Below are 14,983 nucleotides of genomic sequence, written 5' to 3'. Positions count from 1 at the left end.
GTCTTAGTCTGGGGTATATGGAAAGCGTAACTGCAGCTGTCCGCTTCTGCCCACCGGTGCCCAAAATGAGACTTCCGCAATGGGGGGTCAGTCACCACCTGGGCCTTTCTGGGTCCTGAGGACGTTTTTCATCTATAAGCACAAGGCTCAGTGGCTTTGACACACGAGAGGGTGACGGTGTTTGGTCTCTGTGGTAAATTTACAGTCTGTCATAAGTTTGGGGCGTTTGATACGATCAAAGAGGTGCAGAGCTCAGCGGTCGGTTATTCTTGAAGTTTATCTGAAACACCCGAGACAGCAGCTGTACTGTTTATCTCACTGGCTCATAAAACTCTGTCATGAAGATTTTAATGCCTTCCATCTGAGAGCATGGAGATATATCACATATATGGTAAAAATGGCAAGCACTAAATGTCAAATATTTGTTGTATTACCTTAGGTTCGGCAATAAAGTCATATCTAATACAATAGAATTTCCATATTTCTTTTATTTTCGTCAATTTGTTTAGATTTTTCATTTTATTTATAATATGTGAAAGTGCTTTTGTAAACCGTGAAGAGGAGTCATCAGCGTTATCAGCATGCATAAAGTTAATCTTTTCTCAACTTTGTCGCGCCACTGGACACGCCCCATCCGGTCGCCAACAAGCAAGCATTTGATGCGCGTCAGAGGCGAAATCGCTTTTTGTGGGAGGGGCAAGTGTTATGCGGCTGTCTTTTTGCAAGATGGTTGATTGTGCATTTATCGAGATAGTACCGGTTCGTATTTGGTCACCTTACTATAGGGGGAAATAGTTTAAAAACCACCAGGAATGCCGCGGGTCGATAAACGTCACGTGACTCAAAAGTGAAATTTGTATTTACAACTTACCAGGTTGCCCAATGTCCTCACTGACACTCTTCCAAGCGAGGTCCTTTTTATTCATGTCTCTATAGAAATTAGACATTGTGTCGTATAGCTCCGGGTTACTGCTCACAGACAATATCAAGTGTTCCTCCATGTTGAATGAGTGACTCCGGGTGGCTCATGATTGTTTAACGCGACGTGATAATCCGCCAAATTTCAAATTGTTCAACTCGGCGTCAGCCGCAAATTTGTGTCAAACACAAAATGCACAAGAAGCACCATTCGCGCGTACCGTGCCAGACGGCCAATTTGCGCCATGTGCGCAAACTAGATGCGCGAATGAGGCTGAATTGCGTCTACCGCGCTAAACGCCTCTTTTGCGCCGCGAGACCTCTAGACGCGTTTTCAACATTGACTTATCATTGACATCACTCGCGCTTGACGCCTTTACCACGGCTGGTGTAAACGCAGCATGAATGCAGCTTAAGGCGTATTATGCTAAAAGATAGAGTTTTAACTCTTTCCATGCCATTGTCGAGTTATCTCGTCAATTAAGAGAAAACATTTGCATTAAAAACGTGTTCCAGATGAAAATCTGTAAAACCACAATTATCCACTTACCCAATTTATAAAAAACTTATGCAAAAGTAAAAAATTTATTTACTCAATTTAAACTCTGTGTATGTTTTGATAATCTATTGGAATCTGATCTCTAACAAAATTCCTCCACAAAAATGCAATTATTTCAGCTTTTTGCTAAAAAAATATTTTTTAAGAAAAATACCCATATTTAAGATTTTATAAGCAGAAAAAAATAGATAGGATGAAACTTTTTTTTCCCGTTTTGTTTGTTTGTTGTTTGTTTGAAAGTAGAGGGTCTCTTCTTTTATTCGATTATTTGTACGTTTATATATTTTTAGAAGAAAATTTTTCTGGAAGCATTTTGTGAAACGTACCCAATTTATAAAAAACTGAAGCAAAGTTTTTTTTTACTAAATTTAAACTCTGTGTATGTTTTAATAATCTTTGGGAATCTGATCTCTAACAAAATTCCTTCACAAAAATGCAATTATTTCAGCTTTTTTGTAAAAAATTTTTTTTTAAAATACCCATATTTAAGAGTTTATAAGCAGATACACTGTAAAACCTAAAGGTTAACTCAACTCAAACCATTTAAGTAAACTGGTTGCATTAGGCCATTTAAGTTTTAAAACACATACATTTGAGTACTGTGAACTTAAACAAATTGAGTCATATGCAGTTATGCACTTATATTTAAGTTCACACTACTTAAATATAAGTACGTAATTGCACATGACTCAAGTTCACAGTACTTAAATGTATGTGTTTTAAAACTTAAATGGCCTAATGCAACCGGTTTACTTAAATGGTTTGAGTTAAGTTAACTGTTAGGTTTTACAGTGTTGAAACGTTTTTTTCCCCCGTTTTGTTTGTTTGTTGTTTGTTTAAAAGCAGAGGGTCGGTTCTTTCAATTGATTATTTGTATGTTTATATATTTTTAGAAGAAAATTTTCCTGGAAGGCATTTTGTGAAAGTTTTGAGAAATCACTGAAAATGCTGCCGGGCAACTTTAAAATAAAGGCTGGTGTGGAATGAGTTAAGTGATACAACTATCGACTGTACAAGGGGATAATAAGGTTCATGTATATTTTTCCTACCAAACTGGCACATTTGTTTTCTTGTTTTCAGCATAAACTCACTTAACTTTGATAAAATGCTTTTCAAGTAAACATCTCGATTCAAGAATTTTATTAGAAAACAAGATAAGTAAAAAATGCATTTTTGCAGTGTAGCTACATGCGCAAAGAAATGTCCATCATCAGACACGAGCAGCTACACTATTGTTGTGACAATACTGTGTCATGTCTCACCCTGGATATGTATGTAAACTCTTATTGATCTCTTCAGAAATGCTCCGAGAGATGTTTGGTGAGAACACGCTGCCCGTCGTTTGATCTCATACTCTGAATCCTGCATCTGAAGCTGATAATTGGAGGCCAAGTGTTCGATTGCGATGAGAGCTTTGTTTGAAGAGCACAGTTGTCTCTATTTTTGTTTTTCTGCTCTCTGCATTAGCAGCCGGCGGCGTTCGGCGGTTCATAAAAATGATGGAGGTCATTCTTACAGTGCATTTGACAGTTGCGATTGTGCCTTGATCTCTCAGTTCGTACTAAAACGCTGTTTGAAGATTTGCCCCCAAAGATGCATTTACATCCTCAGGTCAATAGCGACTATAAATTCTTCAGATTAGAAGCCTAAAAAATGCATTTGTAGCAGCTTTTGTGAGGGGGAGGAAATCTGCTGCATGTTTTTGATACAGTCAACATCACACAACATAATGCAGACAATTCATCAAAGCTGTACGAAGCTTTGTGGCTGAGTGTCACGTAAATGCATAGGCATCACCGTGCATGTTGGAGCATGTGGACTGTCCACTTGAATTTACTTGAAAATAGGCAATAGAGATTCAGGAAAAATCCAGAATTTCGAGCTATGGTTTTAGCGCTACATACGGAAAATCTGTTTATTTAAAAACAAAAACAATACATGTTGAAGCTCGATTCCCTGTTTGGGGTCCTTTGCTGGTACCCTCGTCTCTACCCTGCACTTTCCTGTATTCTTCTAAATTACCGTCTATGAAATAAATAAGCAAAAACAACAACAACATAAAAGATAGAGTTTTCCAAAGTGTAGATCCCATGCTTACTCCACAGTCACGAGTATTTATTTATCACATTATTTCTGCAGTGTTGAAGTGAGGCAGGTGCTTGCAGACTAAGTTTTGAGACCAGCTGCTTTGAGCAGATTATACAGCTTAATTCAGGAAAAACACGACTTAGATATACATTTATATTTTTACTGCAGCATTTCTGAATCGAGTAACAGTTCAATGAGTTTTTATATAATAAGCTGGAATAGAGAGTGCCGTGGTTGGATTAAGGGGCAGTATTATCCCCTTCTGACATCACAAGGGGAAAATTTTCATTGACCTATTTATTCACATGCTTGCAAAGAATGGTTTACCAAAATTAAGTTAATGGGTCGATCTTTTTCATGTTTTCTAGGTTGACAGAAGCACTGGGGACCCAATATAGCACTTAAATACTTAAACTTGGAAAATGTTAGATTTTCATGACATGTCCCCTTTAAAATATGCCAGTAGCATTGATTTGTCTCAAGATTCACACCAATAACGTTTTTAAGGCATGTTTATAAGTATTGTCTGCGAATCCAGGCCTATATTTTTTGTTAAGTACATCCAACTTTTACTTTTAGACCAAGGTTTGACTTAAAGGTGTAGCGGAGGATTTTCTCGAATTTTAGAAAAGAACCGCCTTCTCCACTTTTTTAAAAAAATGCAATTGCGCAACACTCCTGATTGACAAGGAGGACCAATAGTCTTGATGATCGACCTGGAAAAAGAAAATCCTCCGCAATACCTTTAAGATATTTTCGTTTTTATTTTAGTTTCATTAATATTTTTAATCAGCTTTTATTTATATTTTTAGTTCATGTTAATTTTACTTAAATTTTTAGAGTTAGGGTTTTGTCATTTTATTAGCTTTTTTCAAACTAATAATGTTAAATGTTATTTTAAAATGTAATTTTATTTCAGTTTTAATTTAGTTTTATTTTGTTTCAATTTACAAACTTATTTTTTGCTGAGGCAGCACAAAAATGCTGGATTATTTTCAGAAAGTCACAAACCCAGCCGTTGGGTTAAATTAACCCAGAAATGTTTATATTTGACCCAATGTGTTAAAACAACAAATTCTAAAAATTTAGCATAGGTTTAATTACGGATACATAAATTTTGACCCAACGTGGGTTTTAAAAAAAACTTTTTTTTACTAAAATTTAGGCGTATTTGATTTTATTCCAATAACAGATGTGTTTAGGTTCGTTTTAGTTGTTGATAACAACACTGGTTCACTGTTTGCAAAGTTTTAGAATGTTTTATGCCATATATTTTTTTGGGGGGGCACAAAGGGATGCACCATACACAAGGGGGGGCCACATGCCGAAAAGTTTGAGAACTACTGGCTTGAAGGAATAGTTCACTCAAAAAGAAAATTCCATCATCATTTACACCCTCATGTTGTTTTCTAAAAACAATTAAAACTTTTAAATAAAAAACATTAAATTGTATAATGTAGTGCTGTTGGTTAGTAACCTTATTCTTTTGAGGTTTAATTACACATAATTTATGATAAATTCATGTATTTTATAAAAAAGTCCTAAAACTGGGGCCCCCCGGCACAATCTTATCGCCCCCAGTTTGAGAACCCCTGCTTTAAGCAGTAAGACTATAATGGTACATGCCAGTACAATGCCTGTGCGTTCAAAAGTAGTCATTGTCTGATGAAATACATTGAAATTGAACATATTTTAATGTATTATAAATGTCTTGCATATCCACAAACAGGCAAACGTTGTGTCCTTTGGGGCATTTGCAGCAGGCTTTGTAATCTGCCTTTAGCAAACACGGGCAAGCTGTAATTAAACAGATGCTAACAGTGCACTTTTAAGTAAGTAACAGTGCAATTATATAAAGAATAGCTTTAGAGGACAGGATAAACATTATTAAGGTAAACACATTGATCTGAGAAAAAATGGTTAAAATGGTTCTTAGCTGTCCCTGGTGCGGTACTCTTTCAAAAAGTACACCTAAAGACGTCCTATTAGTACTTCAGAGGTACATTTTGTTACCATACATCCATATATTAGTACCTCAAAGGTACATATGGTACCCAATGGAAACTGTACATATTTGTACCTAAATGATAAATATTATGTCCTTTTTAAAGGGTATCGCCCCAGTGACAGCTTGGGACTCATTTTTTGGGGGACAGTGTAAAAAAACATTTAAACATTTGAAGAGTTTGGTTCCAAAACGCGATAAACGCCATTTTTGAAAAAAATGAGTTACTGTCAAAATCAGTATTATATCAGGTCAGTATTTAAAAGTAAATAATTTTACGCAAAATCCAATATCCGCCGTGTTATTCTGTCATTTTTTCTCCCTTTTTTCCCAAAATGCGATAAACGCCACTCCCCCTTTTTTACAGAACGCAATAAATCCATTTCTGATATTACAGCCCACCAGTCACGCAATGTAAACAAACATGGCGGCGTGCTGAGTACACGTAGTCCTAGTTTTCCTCATCTACTTTGTACTTCGTGATCAACAAACAAAACAAAATAATACTTTAATGGCATTGATAAACCTGTGATGGTTTTCTGTGACGGGAAAGATTGTCATCAACATCTAATAATTTACGCGAAGCACTCGGGAGACTGGTGCTTATCTCCCGACAGCATCAAGTTTCTCATGCTAACACATTGACCTAAGGGGATCTTATGAATAACGTTACATTATTTTACTCAAAGTCAACGAAAATCGAGCAGGACCAAAACATTTTACAGCTGATCGCTGTGAAAAATGCTAAGCAACGGCGTCAAGTATAACGCAGAAATATGATCTTAATATGACAAAGTAAGTGTTTTGATTAATGACATTAATGTTTATTTTTTATCAGTGTATATCACTGTTCAACTAAATGAATATATCATGGCAAAAATGAATGCACATTTATACATTGATTGAATAGATTTATAGCATTTTGAAAAAAAAACTGTCATGGATTTATTGCATTTTGTGGAAAAAATAATTCGTTTTTATAATAAATCTTTGAAAATCAAGTTATGGATTTTAATTTTTTATGTTTTTATAACCTAAAGATGCTATGGGAAACTTTGTATCAGAAAATAGTGGTTTTTATCTTGTCACTTTCTTGGTATAGAAAACACGTTTTTACCGAAATTTGTCAAAATGGATTTATTGCGTTTTGGAACCAAACTCTCATCAAGATTCACTTTTTAGCCAAATTCTAAGAAAATTCTGAGTTTTTGGTGTACTATTTAATAATTCACAGTAAAATGAAATACAAAGAGTGAATTTATTGAAATTTAACTCTTTGGGTGTTGATCACTATACAGATTTGATTGATGATATAACACTGGCTGGGTCATTTCTGCAAGATCTTGTCACTACTCAAATGAACTGTGACTTTCATCTCATTGATTGTCAGGAAGACAAAAGGTTTAATTTTAAGTACACTTCACACAACCTCTGGTGACTAGGGCTCAGCAGATCACCGACTGTTATTTGCTTTTTGTTTCAGGTTGAGCGAATTACGTTATTTATTCTGTTCTGCTCTTCTCAAAATCTTCACGTTTTGTTGTGTTATTTACCACAGAGGGCTTGATTGAATATCACAAATTCTTTGCAGCGGGGTTGTAAAGAAACAGGGATGTCAGATTTGATTAAAACGATGCTTTCACGCTACACCGTTTTCTTCACTTGCTCGGTTACTGAATGAAACCGATTTAAACCTCTAGAAATACAGAGAGATTGGTGGAAGAGAGCGGAGGCGGCAGATTATACTTTTGCTTGGTGGCTTTCTGATTTTATTTTGCCTTCAATTCATTTTGCCTACAGCTGAATCCATTCCTTGGCAGACTGCAGGGATGTGACAGTCTCTCTCTCTGTCTTAAAGTGACAGAAATCTCACCAGAAATCAGCAAGCGGGAGTACACTTCGTCTCACATTGAAAATAAGATTATCACGTGTCTTTAAAATAATCATTATTATTGGTGTGGAAATTATGTATTGTACACTCAAAAAAATAGCTTGTTGGTTTCACTTAATAAAATTATGATACCTATTTCCACACAATTAAATTGATTTATCTAAACATAAGCTGGGGAGGGGTAGTTCACTCAACTTAATTTGTTGAAAATTCAAATTTTGTTGAGCCAACTAACTTTACTTGCTTTTGTTGGTCAATTAAAAAAATAAACATTTCTTTATTTTTTTACCATATGTGATGAATGGTGCTGACAGGAGGTACACTGTAAATTCTAACAAGTTCAGTTTACTTAAAAAAACTAAGGAAACCGATTGCCTCATTTTTCCAAAGCAAACTTAAAAGCAAACTTAAGGTTAACTTAGTAATTAGCTATTAGTAAGTATAACAAACATTTTCTGAGTAAATTTACTAATACATATCAATTTAGTTTAATATGTAATTTTAAGTTAATATACTTATCAATGGTTACTAATGATACTTAAGAATTTCTATTAAGATTACCGTATTAATTCAATTAAACTAACAAGGTTTTATTTAGTACTGCTAACATTCTAAATACTAGTGCTCTGGACATGGATTTAATTAACAATTTTAAGCTATGTCAACTTAAAAAACTATGTGCAATCGGTTTCCAAAGTTTTTTTAAGTAAAATGAACATATTTTTTTAAGTACAACTGATAGAGAAAACACTCAACACACATATGGAATTCTGAACTGTTTATTTTTGTAATAAACAGCTAGAAAGCTTTTTAAAACATAATGCAGTGAACACATGGACACTTCTGTTCAAACAGTATCAGTCTTTCTGACTAACTTGCCTTTTTCTGTCATTCACAACAAAATCCTAAAAAGCTTTTCTGTAAGAAAAGGCACTTTAGAGAACAAAATAGGCCTGTATCTGCAGAAATTTGGCTTTGTAAACAACAATTTGGAATTTTGTGTAATTACAAATATTCCTTAAATACAGACTGGCTTTGGAAAGGGTCTGTTACTTAAAATACTTGATTGTTACAAATGGTGAAACCGAGGCACCTTAATGCAATACAAAACATGTCTAATGTTTTTTTGAGTAACAGACCCTTTCAAAAGCAAAAGTAAAACCAAGGCACACTAAGTGCAATACAAAACATGTCTAAAATACATGAGAGCTAACTTTGGAAAGGGTCTGCTACTTATAAACAACAACAAAAACCATAACTGATCCCCTTGTTACAAGAGGGCGAAACCAATGTACACTTAGTGCAATTACAAAACATGCCTGAAATACAGACAACTGACTTAGGAAAGGGTGTTACTTAAAGAAAAAACTCTTCCCCTTGTTACAAGAGGTAAAACCAAGGCACACTTAGTCCAAGTACAAAACATGAAAGGAAAGGGACAGTTACTTAAAAAACACATAACTGATCCCTTTTTAACAAGTGAAGTCAAGGCACATGTGAAAAAAGTGCCATTACTAAACATGCCTAAACACATTTAAAGGGTTAACATTTTCTTAATTTTTGCATCAACCAGTTAAAGTAATATTCACCCAAAAAATTGAAAATTCTGTCATCATTTACTTACCCCCATGTCGTTACAAACCGCCTACATTTCTTTTTGATGAACACAAATGAAGATATTTTGAGAAGTGACCGCAACCAAACCATTCATGGACCCCGCCCACCTCCACAGTATTCTTTTATCCTACTATGGAAGTCAATAAGGTCCATGAACAGTCCGGTCGCAAACACCCCTCAAAACATCTTCAATTCAGGCAGGTTTGTAACATGAAAGTGAGTAAATGATGATAGAATTTTTTGGTGAATTATACCTTTAACGGTTAGCATAGGCACCCAAGGCCAAAAGAAAAGACATTAGGTTAAAAGCTGATTTTTTAGAGTTTGGAGTTTGGGTTTCAGGTTCTTACCTCCTAAAGACAGAAATACCCTCTGAATAAATTCAAATGTATTCCTCATTGTCTTTGGGTAGTCTAAATTTAGAGCATAGATTAAAGCAAAAAGGAGACATACAGCATGTGGCAAGCTTCGGACATCGTCCATGACAAATTTTCCCTCCAGAATGATTTCCCTCATTGCGTTAACGTTGAGTGCATGTGGAGTTCTGGCAGGCATGTCTTCAGGTAGAACTGTAAGCAGGCCAACATCAATTTGGCTGAAGTCTGCATCTACATCAGAATCCTAAAGAGAGAAAATAATAAGAATGAATGTCTTTCTAACCTAAAACATTGATTGTATAGAATTCATATTCAGCAAAATATAGACGTTTCAGAGGTGACAACATAAACTAGCGGCTTTCGTGGTCAACGCGTAACTTCTGATAAACTTCGGTAAGAATAAATAACAACAAAGTCCTTTAAATGTAGTTTATTTATATAATAAGCAAAATAAACAACACGTAGATTACATAGGAAACCAAAACATTTGTTATTTTCGACGAGGTATTTGTTCAAGAATTCAGTTTAGCAACTAGTCAGACCATTAAAAAAAACTGAAACTGGAAGTAAAGTTCGGACCAGACGCGTATCACGTCACCACACGTGCATAGGCCTAACATCGTAATAAATTCGTCAAAACAGCATGCATGCATATAATTGTGGAAAATGTGTCGACAATAAGGACAAGCAAACAAGAAAAATAGAAAATGTTGTGTTAATTACCTTAAAGTTGCAGAGGGTAATGTTGAAACTTCCTTTGAGAATCTTCCTCAGGAGTCACTCCATGTGCTTCGTCCAGGTGTGGGGGAGGGGAAATGTGCTCAAATGCGCATGCTCAATAGAACGTCTTGGATATTTTGAGTAAGTTTACTTAAATTGCATTAGTTATGTGAACTTTGTAGTGTAACATTTAAAGAACAATTAACCGTTTTAAGTAAACTCAACAGTTTGGTTAAAAACAAGTAAACATACTAGCATTTTTATAGTAAGGATTACTATTTGCTTTTACAGTGTACAAGTAAGTTTATCGCATGAGTATTTGCACATGATTAAAAAAGCTGCAAAATTCCAGAATGGTATTAACATACTGTATTTAAAAATACAGCAACCTTAAACATACTGTAAAGTGTAAATGAGAATGCAGTAATCACAAACATACTGTAAAAAATACAGTAGTCACAATTATTTTTTTACAGTGATTACTGCATTTTCATTTACATACTTATGAAAACAGTAATAATAAGTATACTGTAAATATAAATACAGTAGTTACAATCATGCTGTAAATAAAAATACAGTAGTGTGTACTGTAAACGTGCAGCTGCCAGTAAGGTACTGTAACATTTACAGCAAACTCACCCAAGTATCAGTGCTTCGCCTTCTGAGAATATATAGTAACCAGTATGTATCCTGTTAAAAGATTGCTGTATCTCATATCACCTTGTTATTTGTACACGGTGTGACTATACAAATCACAACACATAAATAGGAAAATGTTCGCATGATTTTGTCACTTATTGGGTGGGAGCAGTTTGCTAGCTGGAGCCATTCACTTCCAGTCTTTGTGCTAAGCTAAGGTAGCAGGCACGGAGATGAAAAAGGTATGTATGGACTAATCTAACTCTGTGGGACACGGTGAACAAGCTAAAATCCCAAAATACGGGCATGTTCCTTTAAAAGCACAGTTTAAAACTTAATTTTAACATTTCATTTGTAGGGCTGAGTATTGATTCAGATGTTTCAGATCGATTCGATTTCAATTCACAAGCTATCGATTCGATTTCGATTCTCGGTTCAATTTTCGATTCCGGTTCTCAGGTCAGATTTAATACTCGATTTTCGATTCAACTCAATGAATATAGATTTATTACAAATACTATATTAATAAAAAAGAACCGTGAACAGCAGTTTACAAGTGAGTAATTAATAAAAAGAAATGAAAAGCCACAACACTATCGTCGTCATCTTGCTTGCAAAATCTAAAATGCTTCCATACCTCTTCCATACCTCTGACTTTTTATGTGAAGGTGGCATCAACATCGATAATTAGATTAACGTTAATCTTACGCTATATGTTTGCGGAAATAAATATGAAAAAAAAACGATTCTGCTCTTTGAGAATTGATTTTGAATCGACCACCTTTAAAAAAAAATGATTAAGCAAAAAATCGAGCCCTATTCATTTGTCATGAGAGCAAAGCAGGCTGGGAACTTAGTCCTCTTCATAGTTGTAGTTAGTCAATGTTGTCCCAACATAAATGGATTAAGTAAACATCCAACTCATCTTAATTATTTAAACTGAGTAAGCAGTTAATCGTCTTTTTTTGTATGTCAAAGAGTTACCTATTTATTTCAGTATTATGTGTTTTTATCAATTAAGGTAAATTGCGAAATTTAATTTTTTTTGTCTTTTAAATCTTGGAGGTTGTAATGCATGCTTTTATTATGTCCAGATTTGACCACAGTAATTCTTTATACCATGGTATTTCTCAAGCATCACTTTCAGTCCTGCAGCTGGTTCAGAATGCTGCTGCTAGGAACTGAAAAATTTGTATCCAACTTTGTGCCAGTCCATTTAGGCCCTTAAAAACAAATAGTAACAGCTTATACTGAGTCCTAAATTTGACTGGAAGCCAACAAAGGGATTGTAAAACCAGTGTTATAGTGATCTTTAACAATATACTTCTTCCAGGCCAATACGATTTGGACAAAGATTTTAACTAGTTGTCCCCAAGTCTCGATTAAAATTGTTTATAGAATAATTGTCTTGTGCTACTATTGATGCATTTAAATTTCTTTGATAGCTTATTTGTACTTCCGCCATTTTATGTAAACTAATTTTATGAATTTATTATTTTTATAGTGTTTTATAAATTTTTAGATTTTATGTGTCTATTATGTAAAGCACTTTGGTCAACATCTGTTGTTTTTAAATGTGCTTGAACCTGAACCTATATGCATTGAAATTGTGTTTGAACAAAAAAAAATATATTTAACATTAAACTAAACTGACAAAATGAGCAACCTTTAAAAATCTTTTTTGTTCGTGTATGTACACTGTAAAAATAGATTTGTTGGTTCAACCTAAAAAATTAAGTTACTTGGTTGCCTTCAAATTTTGAGTTAACTCAACATAAAAATTATAGTTAACTCTAAAAGTTCTGTAAAAATTATTGTGTCAAATAATAATTTTAAGTTGAATAAACTCAACATTTTAAGGCAACCAGGAAACTAACTTATGGATCCCCTAAGGGGACATGGAGAAAAAATTAAATAAAGTGTAGTTTCGCATGCGCACGTGAAACTATCGCCCACGCATGTGAACCTATCGTGTGCGCACGTAAAAGCGAACGTTTTCATGTCTGCACGCGAAAAAAGTTTCATGTGTGCATGCGAAAGTGTCATGCAAAACTAAACTTTTGAAAAAAATTCTGCACATCAAGGTTTCGCGTGGGCACATGAAAGTTTCACGTGAGCACGCAAAAGTTTCACGTGAGCACATGAAACTAAACTTTTTTACAAGTTTTTTTTAACTTACTATTATTTATCTCGACTAAAGATGAGTTGTTATAACTTATAAAATATAGTTGAAATAAGTCAACTTCATTTTGAGTTATAAAAACTCATCTAGTCAAGATAAATAATAGTGAAGTGGCATGTAAATCCGAGTTGATTCAACTTAAAAAAAATTTACAGTACGAGTAAGATAATCTCAAAGATTGAAATCAAACTTTGATGCTCCTAATTTCATTATTAGATTATGAGACTTTAACCTAGATTTCACAGACTGCTGTGGATGTGCAGGTACAGTAGATGAATGCAGCTCATGAATCTTAAATACCTAAATGTGATTTATAGTGTGCAAAGGTGTTCATCTTATAGGCTTTGATAGATCAAATTGATAGGAAAACCATATCTGATCTACTTACTGTACACCCCCCGACCAAGATGTATTACATAAAGCACCTTTAACCGCAGCTGGTAATAGTGCATAAACACATTTCATATCCGAACAAAATATAAAAGATTTAAGAGACAATCATATTTTCCTTCAGACAATATTTTGACTGGCGTTCACAACCACTAAAATATTCATTTAGGTATTACTGATGGACAGAAACTCATGAATGTTTCATCAAACGACTTGCGCTTTAACAATGACACTTGATTAGTCAAGGATTAATCAGACTAAACAGCTATTAAAAATGCATGCGACAAAAAAGCAGAGATGATCATTAATAAAAAAGGAGGTCTCTCTTAAAAATAACCGAAGTTGGATTTTGGCGGTCCGTGGCTCACTCCTGCACCACGATCTTACCGAACGAATGACTTATAAGCAATGTTTAAGAGTCATCTAACCATAAACTCATGAAGAGACTGAATTTATAATGAACAAAAGCACTCAGCGGCGTGTACAACATACTTCAGATATCAAGTGCACTGATCTGTCTCAGACTGCAGAGGTTATGAATCCACAGACAAATGCAACTGGCAATCTGCCATCCTATCAGAGAAAGAAATATAAACACGTGGGTAGAAACAAGAAGCCGGTGCAGTTTAATTAACTCGTGCTGCCAGTTTGGAGCCGGGATCGGTGAGACAGATTTGAATCGAATTTAATGGCTTGAGATATGAAAACTGAATGAGGCAATGGAGTGATGGCAGGCTGGTGGGTAAAACTCAGAGCTGAAGTCTAAATCATTTGTGCCGTTTTGTCACTGACTTGTGAGTTTGTGTTTGCCAAGGTGTGTTATCAGCCATCTGGAGTCAAGTTAAGACAGAAATGATGAATTTTATTTTGACTTTTTTGGTCGCTGGACATTAGGAATGATTGCAGGCAACAGAAGTTGTTCTTATGGTGATTCAAGACAGCATGGAGCAAACTCCCTGCTCAGCTACTGCTCATGAAAACAAGGGTTACATCCCCTAACTTTCATAAAAATTGTACAAAATATATTATAAATTGGTAACTACTTTTGTATTTGGTATTTAAAGTATTTTGCTGCAAACATCCTCTAAGTGCATGCAAAAATCTCCACTTGTAAAAGGTCTTTGTCACTCTTCAATGTCTTTTTTAAATTAAGGTAGGCTCAAAAATACGGTCAATATTCAAAAGTATTTGGTAATATCGGTAAAAAACATATGCATGCAATCGTTCATTACATTTTTCATGCACTCAAAGAACTTTGTGTGCTAGCGACTGTGGCTTCGAGGTTTTTAAATATGGTTTAAATGAATTAAAACTATTTTAGCCTTAAGTCTACATTAAAATATTAAGATTAGAGTAATAAAATATCAATTCTCATATTTCTATTTCATTAACAGCTCAGACAAAACCAATATTGGCTCTGGTCTGGGGAGGCAGTGCCCCCCCTGCCCCCCCAAACTCTGCTTATGGGTATTTCTGAATGGCCTGAGGCCGGGTTTCATCGGATTTGAGGTGAAGGTATTTGATGATTGTATAATATGTGCCAAGAGCTTGATGAAGATGGTATTTAATGGCTTTTGCATCTGAGCACTTCATATAG

The sequence above is a fragment of the Misgurnus anguillicaudatus genome, chromosome 7 (genome assembly GCF_027580225.2).
Source record: "Misgurnus anguillicaudatus chromosome 7, ASM2758022v2, whole genome shotgun sequence".
NCBI classification, from domain to species: Eukaryota; Metazoa; Chordata; class Actinopteri; order Cypriniformes; family Cobitidae; genus Misgurnus; species Misgurnus anguillicaudatus.
This window is presented reverse-complemented; position numbering follows the sequence as displayed.